The sequence below is a fragment of the Neomonachus schauinslandi genome, chromosome 3, assembly GCF_002201575.2.
Source record: "Neomonachus schauinslandi chromosome 3, ASM220157v2, whole genome shotgun sequence".
Lineage (NCBI taxonomy): Eukaryota > Metazoa > Chordata > Mammalia > Carnivora > Phocidae > Neomonachus > Neomonachus schauinslandi.
The window spans coordinates 105,548,044-105,560,464 of NC_058405.1; the positions used below are offsets into that span (position 1 = coordinate 105,548,044).

The 12,421-nt window shown below is 34.5% G+C and overlaps 1 protein-coding gene across 1 annotated transcript in view; it reads right to left on the bottom strand.

Moving 5' to 3' along the window:
- LRP1B (LDL receptor related protein 1B) overlaps positions 1-12,421 on the bottom strand; it is a 1,499,204-nt gene that overhangs the window by 602,462 nt on the left and 884,321 nt on the right. The window lies entirely within an intron of this gene.

Consider the following 12,421-nt stretch of genomic DNA (forward strand, 5'->3'; position numbering starts at 1 on the left):
CAATATAAAATATGTATGATATTTATTTATGTAATAAAATTCTGCTCAAAGAAGAATGTCAGGATCCAGTTTGTTAGATAAGTGGAAGATTTTTCTTTCTCCCAGGTAGCCATTTTTTTACAGTAACTAATATTCAACCTGTTAATAAATTTTATTGGTGCAAAATAACTGCTAATATAATAAAGTAATTTATCTATATTATAATTTTCCTTTTAGAAAATAATTTAATATTTTTAAAGAAATGCATTTTCAGAAGGATTTTACAATTAAACACTAATCCCAAATTCTATTTTACTTTTGACAAATACCTTCAAATTATAATTTAAACATTCGATGTTGAAGAACAAGAATGAATTTCTTATTCAAAACCCACACATATAACAAAATACACGTAAGTGAAAGATGTTCTTATTGCTTTATTTTCACCAGATCCCAGCAATACCAGGAGCTACCTTCATCAAATTACAACATATTTTATGGATTAATTTTATACTGTACTCTATTTTTATGGAGTAGAAAATAAAATGTCTAAAAAATCTTACCTGATCTTCCATAAAATATCTGTATTTCAGTGAGAAAAATTCTAAAAGCCACAAATACTGTTTCCATTTATTTGTGCATAGTTCTTTGTAAAAGGATAAAAGCAAACATGTAATATCATGTTATATCTAGCGGTGGTATGCATCTTAAAATACCAATGAACTTTCAGTCACAAAGAAGTGATTTTAGTTGTCTTTCTGATATCTTAATTTGCTTGCCATTTATTGTATTTGCTGTATGAGTTGAATTAATAAGCATCAAAGTTTCTATCTTTATGATAATTTTATAATCACAAAAAAACTTTCCTATCTAAAACAGTGGTTTTCAGGGGCGCCTGGGTGGCTCAGTTGGTTAAGTGACTGCCTTCGGCTCAGGTCATGATCCTGGAGTCCCGGGATCGAGCCCCGCATCGGGCTCCCTGCTCGGCGGGGAGTCTGCTTCTCTCTCTGACCCCCCCCCTTCTCATGTGCTCTCTCTCATTCTCTCTCTCTCAAATAAATAAGTAAATAAAAAATCTTAAAAAAAAAAAAATAAATAAAATAAAATAAATAAAACAATGGTTTTCAACCAGAGGTGATGGTGCTGGTAGGGATCCACCCCCCCACCACCACCAGGGGACTTTTCGGAATGTATGGAGACATTTTTGGTTGACTGGAGATCCTACTGGCATACTAGTAGCCAGGGATGCCAATAAACTTCCTGCAGTGCAAAGGAAAGCCCTCCCCGCCACCCAACTAGGAATTATCTGGTGGAAAATGTGAACAATATAAAGGCTGAAAAGTCCTGACCTTGGAGTAAAACCGTGGATTTAGCATTTAGTGGATTTGAATGAATGCATGGCTCTAAATCACTTACGTTTGCATGACTTAGGCAAGTACATCAAGCAGCATACCAAAGAAGAAAGAATTTTGATGATTCCTTTTTTATTAATCTTTTCTACTGCTCCAAGGTAGATTGCATATTTAAAAAAACAGCAGTTTATAATGCAGCTAAACCTAACACCTGCATATAAATTCGTTTGCAGGTTAGCTGTTTGATATTTTTATTACATTTTGCCAAAGAAATAATGATAAAAATGGTAATTAAGTTTTTCAGATGAACTAACAAAACCCATAATTTATAATATGGTTTTAAGATAACACAGAAGGATTCATTAACAAACTAAATTGGGTGCTAGTCCATATAACTGGTCCTGGGAGCAGAGGACTATGTATTATAGGAAAAAAATATGAGGAGAAAGTGAGTTCCATTCTATCTTTTTATATCAATAGTTGGAATGAGGGAGCAACATGTCTTTGACATGTTTCAACTCTCATTTTTCTTCTTCATTGTTCATTTCCTCTCTCTCTTCTACCAGGCTCTCAGTACTGCATGAAGTTCTAAGCACCTCATTATAGAAGCCTCACAGGTTTACTCAAATCTCAAAAATCCCTCCTTGCTTTGATATCACCTGCCTTTCACTTCACCTCAGTCAGAATCTTCATCTCTTCAAAGTTGCTGTATCAACTACAAGTAAAGGAGAAAGCATTTTGATTTAACCATTTCAACCAGCTTATCATTCTTAGAAATATTAGCATTTTAAAATAGAATTCATGCAAAATAAAATAAAGCCCCTTTTGATAGTATATAAAGATTTGAAATAAAGAGATGCTACTAAATAGCCAGGGGATGGGCTGCCTGGGTGGCTCAGTCGGTTAAGCACCTGACTCTTAATTTTGGCTTAGGTCATGATCTCAGGGTTGTGAGGCCGAGCCCCACATTGAGCTCCGTGCTGGGCGTGGAGCCTGTAGAAGATTCTCTCTCTCTGCCCCTCCACCCCACTCCCTCTCAAAAACCAAACCAAACTAAACCAAACCAAACCAAACCAAACAAAACAGGGGAAACAATATTTTTTTAACACCGTTCACAATATGTAAGATGGAGGGTGCACATACACTATATACATACACACATATGTACATCCACATACATATACATCTATGTAAATATATAAATATATGGAGGTAGAGAGAAATTTAGTTTTTATGACAGATACTTAGATCTTGAAATAGTAAACTGTGGAACTAGAAAATGTAAGCAATTTGCAATTATTTGAGATTCACCTCTACCACATTGAAACACGGTTTCAAGAGTATTTTTTTTTCTTAAAACTTTCTATTAATTTGATAAATATAGCCTATGATTAAATATATTTACAACCCCAAATGGAATCCCTCCTTCTTCAAGTTTTATAAGTGACATTTTGTCCCCTAAAAGGGCAATGATATTACTAATATTCTTAGAATCTAGGATATTTTTTTTTTCAAAATAAGATCAGCTAATTTTCTTATAAATGTTGCCAATAAAAGTTTCATTTTCTATAGAAATATTTTCCTGAAGCAATTGTAGGCACTTATACCATTTCAATGTTAAAACTACTCTTTGAGAAACAGCCCACAATCCTCCTTATATTGTCGTAACATATTAGGCAAGTGAGATAAAATCTGATGGAAAGAGTAAAGGTTCCAAAATGGAATGATTTATTTTTATCGTAATATGCTAGAAAATGTGCCAAGTGCTTTGTAAGCATTATTTCCTTTATTCTTCTTACTAGTCAGTTTTGTGTGTTAAAAAAATTACCCCCATTTTATAGAAAAGTGAACTTAATTTTCAAAAGGGTAAAAAAAAAAAGACAATCACAGAACTATTAAGAGGGAACTAGGTTTCAGATGCTAGAGTATGTGCCTGTAACCATTATACATACTACCCCTCTAAATGAACTAATTCCCTTAGACTCATTCATTCTTGTAATGATTCGTGGATGCTTCACAAAGCGGGGATGTGGGATGGATACTGCCTTGGAGTATAATTTTTTTAAATCTAATTAATCTAATTCTTGTTGTAATTGTGAATAAATTCCTCGTGTCTCATTCGTTTTGTCTCTGGGTTTTGATTTTGCCAAGAGATATTGTCATTAATGTGTTATATAAAATAGTTGGCACATTTGCCAGTCACTATGAGTTTCAAGAACAAAATTGAAAGGAATGATTGAGTCACTAGCCTGTCTTTGAAAGGAAAATAAAATGATTCCTGGAAAACAGCACTATTTATATCAACAAATATTTATTAGGTCACCACTGAACTGAGTTCTTTACATAAAGAAAAAAGTTTCTTCAAAAAGGGAAAACATCTTGTAACTGGTGAAAGTCTAATAGATAAAGTATTTGCAACACTCTATATTTAAAGTGACAGTCATATTCTTGAATTATTTCAGGAACAGATTCCAATCACAGAACCTAAAGAAATACAGAATAAAACTGAAAACAACAACAACAGAGTAGTGAAATCCTTCTGGATTCATGAAAAAACTGAACTCCACTTGATATTAAATCACAACGGAAGTTGTGATTAAGAAAACATCTTTGAGCTGAGAGACCACACAGAGAAGGCCAACCTGCTGGATGGGAGGTTTGCAAACAAAAGAAGTACTTTCTCCATGTTTACAAACAACTCCTCTCATAAGAGGAAGAGAGGGATACTGATGGGTAAAACAAAGTAACTAAGGAAATTGTGTCTGTGTCTATCTATCTATCATCTATCTATCTATCTATCTATCTATCTATCTATCTATCTATCTATCTATCATCTATCTATCATCTATCATCTATCTATCATCTATCATCTATGCATCTATCATTGACTTAATAACATTTATATAGTGCTTAGTATTTGTCAGCTAACTTCTAAGTGCTTTAAAAATAAACTAACATGTTTAATCTTTCACAATGATTCCATTTTACAGATGAAAACACTAGGATAGATAATGGTTATGCAGTCAGGATAGGACAAAGTTAAAACATGAACCCAAACAGTCTGGCTCTATAGTCTTCCTCCTGATTATGACATTGTGTAAGCTAATTATTATGAAGGTTGTCTTTTTTGCATTTACATTGTGTTACTTAACAACATTGTTCTTTTGTTTAATAAATTATATTTTTTTAGTAAAAAGACTTGAAAATTCATAATACCTAACCTCAGACATATTATGACCACTATACAAATAATTCCACTGACATTGTTCTAAATAAAATTATGGCTGACCCTCCTCCAAGTTGCCAAATTCAAGAATACACTTATATCTTTGTCTTTCTTAACTTCTCCAGGAGAATTAACTCTGTCAGCTACTGTCATCTTGAAACTTTTCTTAGTTTTTTTTGTTTTTTGTTTTTTGTCTTGTTTGTTTACTTGTCTGTTTGTGCTCTCTTTGGTTGTGAAATCTCTTGGTCATCTCCTCAGCATTCTGCCTTCCCTTCCTCTTTAGTGTTCGTTTTCTTCAAAGCTCTGTCCTTGCCCTCTTCTCATTTTCTGTAATGTTCTTGGGAAATCTCATCTATCTTCCTGCCTTCAACCTAAAATCGAATGACTACCAAAGCACTACTTCTAGTTCAAACTCTCCTTGCCTTTACAGCTCTGAATATTCAATCATGTCCCAGAGGTATCTCAAATTGAGTGTATCAAAAGTTTACTTTTTGTTTATCCTTTAAATCAGGTATCAGTAGACCTTGGCCTGCAGGCTAATACTATAACTTAGAAAACAAATGAAGAATAATATTCTGGGGCACCTGGGTGGTGCTGTCAGTTAAGCATCCGACTCTTGATTTCAGCTCAGGTTGTGATCTTGCGGTCCTGGGGTAGAGCCCATGTCAGGCTCTGTGCTCAGTGTGGAGTCTGCTTAAGATTCTCTCTCCCCTCTTCCTCTACCCCTCCCCTGTTTGCGCACTCTCTCTCTCTCTCTCAAATAAATAAATATTTTTTAAAAAAAGAATAATATCCATAACACATGAAAAACGTATGAAATTCTAATTTCTATTTTGTCCTACTCTGACTGCATACCCTTATCTATCCTAGTTTTTCATCTGTAAAGTGGAATCACTGCAAAAGTTTAAATGTATTAGTTTCTTTTTCTTTTTTAAAATTTTATTTATTATTTATTTTTATTTATTTATTCGACAGAGAGAGAGAGCACAAGCAGGGGGAGTGGCAGGGAGGGGGAGAAGCAGGCTCCCTGCTGAGCAAGGAACCCGATGTGGGCTCCCAGGACCCCAGGATCATGACCTGAGCTGCAGGCAGATGCTTAACCAACTGAGTCACCCAGGTACCCCACATTAGTTTCTTTTTAAAGCTCCTAGAAGATACCTGACAAATACTAAACACTATATAAATGCTATTAAGTAAATAATAGATAGGTAGATAGATAGATAAATAGACACACACAATTTCTTTCCAAAATAAAATTTTATTGTAATACAGCTACAATAGTTCATTTTCTATGTGATTACTTTCACGCGACAACATCTGAGTTGAATAGTTGCAACAGAGTCCATATGGCCTATAAAGCCTAAAACACTTACTGTCAGGCCTTTCACAGAGAAAATTTGTTGATCCCTGCCTTAAACCAATCCCATGGACTCTCTGTCATATTTTGATCATGAAGCCAATTACAGAAACTAGAAAAAGAGCCATCTCAAATTCTTCCTTTTCTTCCCAATCTCCCCTACTCCACAACTTCTGTCACTATTTTTTTTTTATTGTTTTACTTCTAAGTGTATCTCACTCATACCATTCTCTCTGCTTTTATGACCATCTCCCAGATTTTGGCATCAGCTACCTCCTCATCTACAAAACTAGCCTCTTTACCAGTCTCCTACCTGCAGTGCTGTCTTTTCACAATCCATCCCTTGCACAGATGGAGTCAACTTTCTAGCACCCAAATCTGCTATTTTCACTCCTTTGACCAAATCTAAAACTTATTTTCTCCTTCACTTAGGACTGTGGATCTTTAGGCAACATCAGCATCCCCTGGGAACTTGTTAAAAATGCAAAATCTCAAGCCATACCCCAGACCTATTGAATCAAAAGCACTTGAGTGCAGCCCAGAAATCTGTGTTTTAGTGATCCCTGCAGGTAATTCGGATGCACATTCAAGTGTGAAATCATTAGAACCACCTATCCTAGAGGACAAAAATTAAAATTCCTTGAAAGGACCATTTAAATCCTACCATGGTCTGATCCCTGCACAATCTGCTTCCCATTTATTCCCTCCTTACATCTAGCTCCTTCAACCAACAAATGAGTAATTGAGACCCCAGAAGTTAATTATTTTGCCTCAGCTGACTAGCCTAGTGAATGACAGAGGATGGGTTGAACTAGACTAACCCAGGGTCTTTTTGGACCTCACCCTACTGCCTTTTAAAATATATTTACTATACTTTTACATTCAAAATCCATCCATAATAACAGTTATTTTATTGATCTTCGTTGTTGTTAGTCTGTTCCCCTCCTAGACTATAAACTCCAAGAAGGTAAGAATTAGTCTGTCCCTTGTAAATATCAACAAACCTTGACTCTATACTGCCATCTGGTGACATGAAATAGCAATTCCAAGGAGAATCTCAAACATGAACCCCATAACTTCTTCCTATAGAGCTTGGAGGCTAAGGCAAGAGTTCTGAGGTTACTTTCCTCAAAGTCAGATAACTGAATAAACATCCTCTGGCTATTAGACCTTGAGGAAATTACTTAGTGTTTAACTTCCTTAGATTCCTTATCTATAAAACTATGTTGCTAAAACCTTCCTCATAGAATTGCAATGAAAATTAGCAAGTGTCGGGGCACCTGGGTGGCTCAGTCGTTAAGCGGCTGCCTTTGGCTTAGGTCATGATCCCAAGGTCCTGGAATCGAGCCCCGCATCGGGCTCCCTGCTCCGCGGGAAGCCTGCTTCTCCCTCTCCCACGCCCCCTGCTTGTGTTCCCTCTCTCGCTGTCTCTCTCTCTGTCAAATAAATAAAATCTTAAAAAAAAAGAATTAGTAAGTGTCAGATACTAATATTATAATTATTAATATTATTATAAAGGACTTAGCTAGGTAGTTGACATAAATAAAAAGTGATATTCCCTTACTCAGATATTTTATAATGTAGTTGGGTAAATAAAACAGTGTTAGGAAAATATTAAACATACAAGCTCTAAGTGCTAAGGGAGTTCCTATGGTGTTAAGCATGAACATGAAGGAGGTGAAATCTGAATTGTGTAAAGATTTATAACTGGTATGTGGCTTTGAAGTGAGAAAGCCTCTCAGAGGGAGAATTTTTTCCTGCAAATCTTTGTGCAGATTGAAAGTAATACCTGTAAAAGACTAATAAAAACACAATATAAGTGCATACCTTCCTTATTATCACAAAGTCAGGATGACGATATAATTTTAATTTAATGCTTAATCATACAAGCCCAGATCTCATTATCCAAACAAAACTAACACATTTCTCAAAAATAGTTTATTATAAATTTTGTTGTTGTTGCTGTTGTTTTTTAATGCACTCAAAATTTATTCAATTAATAGCTGTGTTTTACTAATAAAGATATGTTTAAATTAGATGGCTTCATAAATGTTAATTATTCATTTTCACCTTAAAGAGAAATCTATGATTTTGGTGTTCTTGCTTATTATAAAAACAAAAAATATATTTATTTATACATCTCTTCTCTATGCTAAGGAAACAACATCCTCCCATGTGTTTATTCAGTAGGTGGACGTAAGTATCAACTACATGTTATAAATTGCCAATTCATACCAGATATAGAAAATAGAGAATTTAAGTTAAAGTGTCCAGTTATCAATCCAATCATTGGAATAGGATGAATATATATAATATAAACATATATAAATCTTGTATATATATATATAAATCTTCCAAAAGATAAAATGTGATTATCCTAGCCAGCGTGAAACTACAGTACATGGTACGTAAAGTTCTTATTCCAAAACTCCCAATATTTTATATTCAAATTTTTGTCCTCAGTCCCTACAGTAACTGTCAACATAAAACCACTACTTTGTATCCTTACTTTATTCTAAACTTTCTTGTTTTGCTTTTTTGGCACAGGAGAGGTCATATGCACCCCCATGTTCATTGCAGCACTGTTTATAATAGCAGAGATATGGAAGCAGTCTAAGTGTCTATCAGTGGATGAATGGATAAACAAAATTTGGTAAATATCAACATATATATATAATATTTAATCATAAAAAAGGAAGGAAATCTTGTTATTTGCAACAGTATGTATGGACCTTGAGGACATTACACTAAGAGAAATAAGTCAAACAAAGAAATACAAATGCCGTATGATCTCACTTACATGTGGAATCTTAAAAACAAAACCAAACAACAACAACAAAACACTGAACTTACAGATACGAGAACAAATCACTGGTTGCCAGAGGGAAGAGGTGGGGTTTGGTTGAAATTGATGAAGGGGGTCAAAAGGTACAAACTACTAGCAATAAAATAATTAAGCTATGGGAATGTAATGTACAGTATGGGTGATTATAGTTATTAACACTCTATTCCATATTTAAAAGTTGCCAAGAGAGTAGATTTTTAATTTTTTTTAATTTTTATTTTTTAAAGATTTTATTTATTTATTGAGGAGAGAGAGAGAGTGAGCTAGAGTGCACAAGTGGGGGGCAGGGGCAGAGGGCAAAGCAGACTCCCCGCTGAGCAGGGAGCCTGACGCAGGGCTAGATCCCAGGACCCCGGGATCACGACCTGAGCCGAAGGCAGACGCTTAACTGACTGAGCCACCCAGGTGCCCTTAGATTTTTTTAAATAACAAATAAATAATAAAACCATACAAGAAATACTATATCTTAATTTTCATTGGGGTTTAGTGATACTTTCCTTCTTGGAAAGGCTTATGTTCATCTGTTTCTGGCAAATAAGATCATATGACTTTCTAACAACAACAACAACAACAAAACCCAAGGTTATTAAATACAGATAAATATTTATGTATAGAAATATGCATTAAAATTATTGATGATAGTATAGAAAGGAACTAAAATCAAACTTTCCAATAATAGATGAATAGTTGAGGACATTTTGTTAGTCACATGTGCTGTGAAAATACTTAGTTATTAAGAAGAGATTCATAAGGCACCAATGATAATGGGAGAATGCTAAGTGTAAAAGGGAAGATACAAAATTTAAAAAATGAAATGTGACATTAAATTTGAAGAGATACAAAACTTTCTTGGGGCCCCTGGGTGGCTCAGTCGGTTAAGTGTCAGACTCTTGGTGTCAGTTCAGGTCTTGGTCTCGGGGTTGTGAGTTCAAGCCCCATATTGGGTTCCACGCTAGGCGTGGAGCCTACTTTAAAAAAAAAAAAAAGCTTTCTTAATTTAGAAAATAGTGAAGTATGGACTGGAGGGTTGGTCATGATCATTGGGAACCTGGTGTTGCCTTTGATGAAATTTATTACTCTGAACCAGCTTACTTCATTTTCCTGAGCTTCAGCTTCCTCATAGAAAATGAAAACAACCATCTTGTTAGATGGGTCTAATAATTAGGGAAAAAAAGTGACAACTAAATGGCACATAGTAGTTCAATAAACAATAATAGTTTTATTTGTTACTATGATATTCAACATCTCTGTTGAAACAACTACAAAGAAAATGTCAAGATGTTTGTTGCTCTGGGAGCTGGGAAAATGGGTGTACATTTGAGAGTAGGTTTGATAGTCTAGTCATCTGAATACATCTGACTACATCTGAATTTATTGATAGATCAACCATATTGCTCTTCTTTAGAGCTGTGATTCACATTTTTATCGGCATTTTTCTTTAAACAAATTGCTATGATATAGAAAAGTGTAATGTTAATCCCAATATGAATTATTTAAATAGGAGATTATGTATTCGAAAAGGACTAAAAAAAAGTAATGAAACCTACATTTCAACAAAAGGAGGTTAGGAAAATGATATGATTTCAACAACTGTTACTTTTTTTTTTTAAAGATTTATTTATTTATTTGAGAGAAAGAGACAGAGACAGAGAACAGGGGGGAGGGACAGAGGGAGAAGAGAAAGAAAATACCAAGCTGACTCCCTGCTAGCATGGAGCCTGACGTGGGTTCAATCTCACAACTCCTAGATCATGACCCGAGCTGAAATCAAGAGTTGGACACTTAACTGACTCAACCACCCAGGAACCCCATCAACTATTACTTTTTAAAATTTTATTTACTTAAGCATATAAACACATAGCACTGATTATATGTGAGACACTCTTTCAAGAACTTTTCATGTATTTACACGTTTAATATATTATATATATTATATATATTTTGTCACCATTTTTACTGTAATTCTACCCTGGTAATAAAATAGTCAATATATTCCTGCATCTTTTTAAACATTTTCTCCCCTAGCAGTGGAAGTGTTACTTCACTGAAGCAGATAAACAGGATGGATAATGATTATTATATGCTCAGTGATCCTTATAATGGGGAAAAGTAGAATGTTCTCTGATCATCCTCAAAATTGGAAACGGACTGAATTTTATTTAGGAAATAGCAAGGTCTCACTACAGGTAACATTCTCTAAAGGTATAAAAGGCTAGAATATCTGCCCTGAAGCCTCTATGTTAAATCAGATCCATACAGTAAAAACTTCCTTATTTTACGCAGATTGTAGGGGCCTCATATAAATCACCTTTCAAGTTAAGTAAAGATGTCCAGAAAATCTCCCCACCACCAAATAAATTACAGTAATCTCTCCTGATCCAGGGAGGAGACATCCCAAGTAGATGCCTGAAACCTGGGATAGTACCAAACCCTATATATATACCATGTGTTTTCCTATACACACATATCTATGATACATATATCTATGATAAAGTCAAATTTATCAATTAGGCACAGTAATAGATTAACAATGATAATTAATAATAAAATAGAACAACTATAGTAGTATACTATCATAAAATTTATGTAAATGTGATATCTCTCTCTGTCTCAAAATATCATACTATACTTACCCTTGTACTTGTGATGATGTGAGATGATAAAATGTCTATGTGATGAGATGAAGTGAAGAGAATGACATAGGCATTGTAACACAGTGTTAGGCTACCATTGACCTTCTAATGATAGTTCAGAAGGAGGACCTTTTTCTTCTGGACCATGGGTGACCGCAGAGAGTGAAAGCATGGAGGATACTGTACATTGAATGTTTTACTTCCTTTCTATATATATGAAAATGTCAGAAGAGCTAGAAAGTATCATTTTTATTTCCATTCTGTCACTTTGCTAGGGCTCATGTCAATGTGGGCAAATCAGATAGTTAGGAAATGAAAATACATTGATCCTATTTTGAGGAGGGGAATGTTGTAATACATAAACCCAGGCCATTTTTCATGGTCCAATTCATTTAAATTACTCTAAACATAAAAATTACAGTTCCTAAAAAATACCAGTCTGGGGCACAAAAATATGTATTTTTTAATTTTTGCATTTATAAAAATTAAAACCAATCCTTTGTTTGTCATCAACATACAGTGTTTATGACTAGATACTCTCTCGTGCTGAATAAGGTTTTTAGAAAAGAGCATTTTTTTCTTATTATACTAGTGGCCCATTCCTGGTCAGAATCATGATTTCCTGCTTCATTTCAATTTAGTTAAATCCAATATATTTACTGAATGCCTATTAAGCACAAAAGTGACCAAGCTGTATTTTCTCCCCTTAATGTCCTCATGTTGTACAGATTTGTAAGTTGAAAAGAGCAAAAAAATTATGGGTGATAGAAAAGGATTAACATGATTGCTCACATAATACATGGTGTATAGAAACTCCCACATGACAAAGAAGGATCTCTTATATAAGAAAATTGAAACAGAAATTGAAAGTACCTGGGAAGGAAACTAGATTCAATCAGACTCTGTCAGAGAGAAGGCACAGAAAATTTTACAGATGAGGATATTTGGGTAGAAGAAATAGTATCGATAGAGAATGAAGGTCAAGTATTGAAGAAAGAAAAGGGTAACAGTGGAATTTATGGACCACAG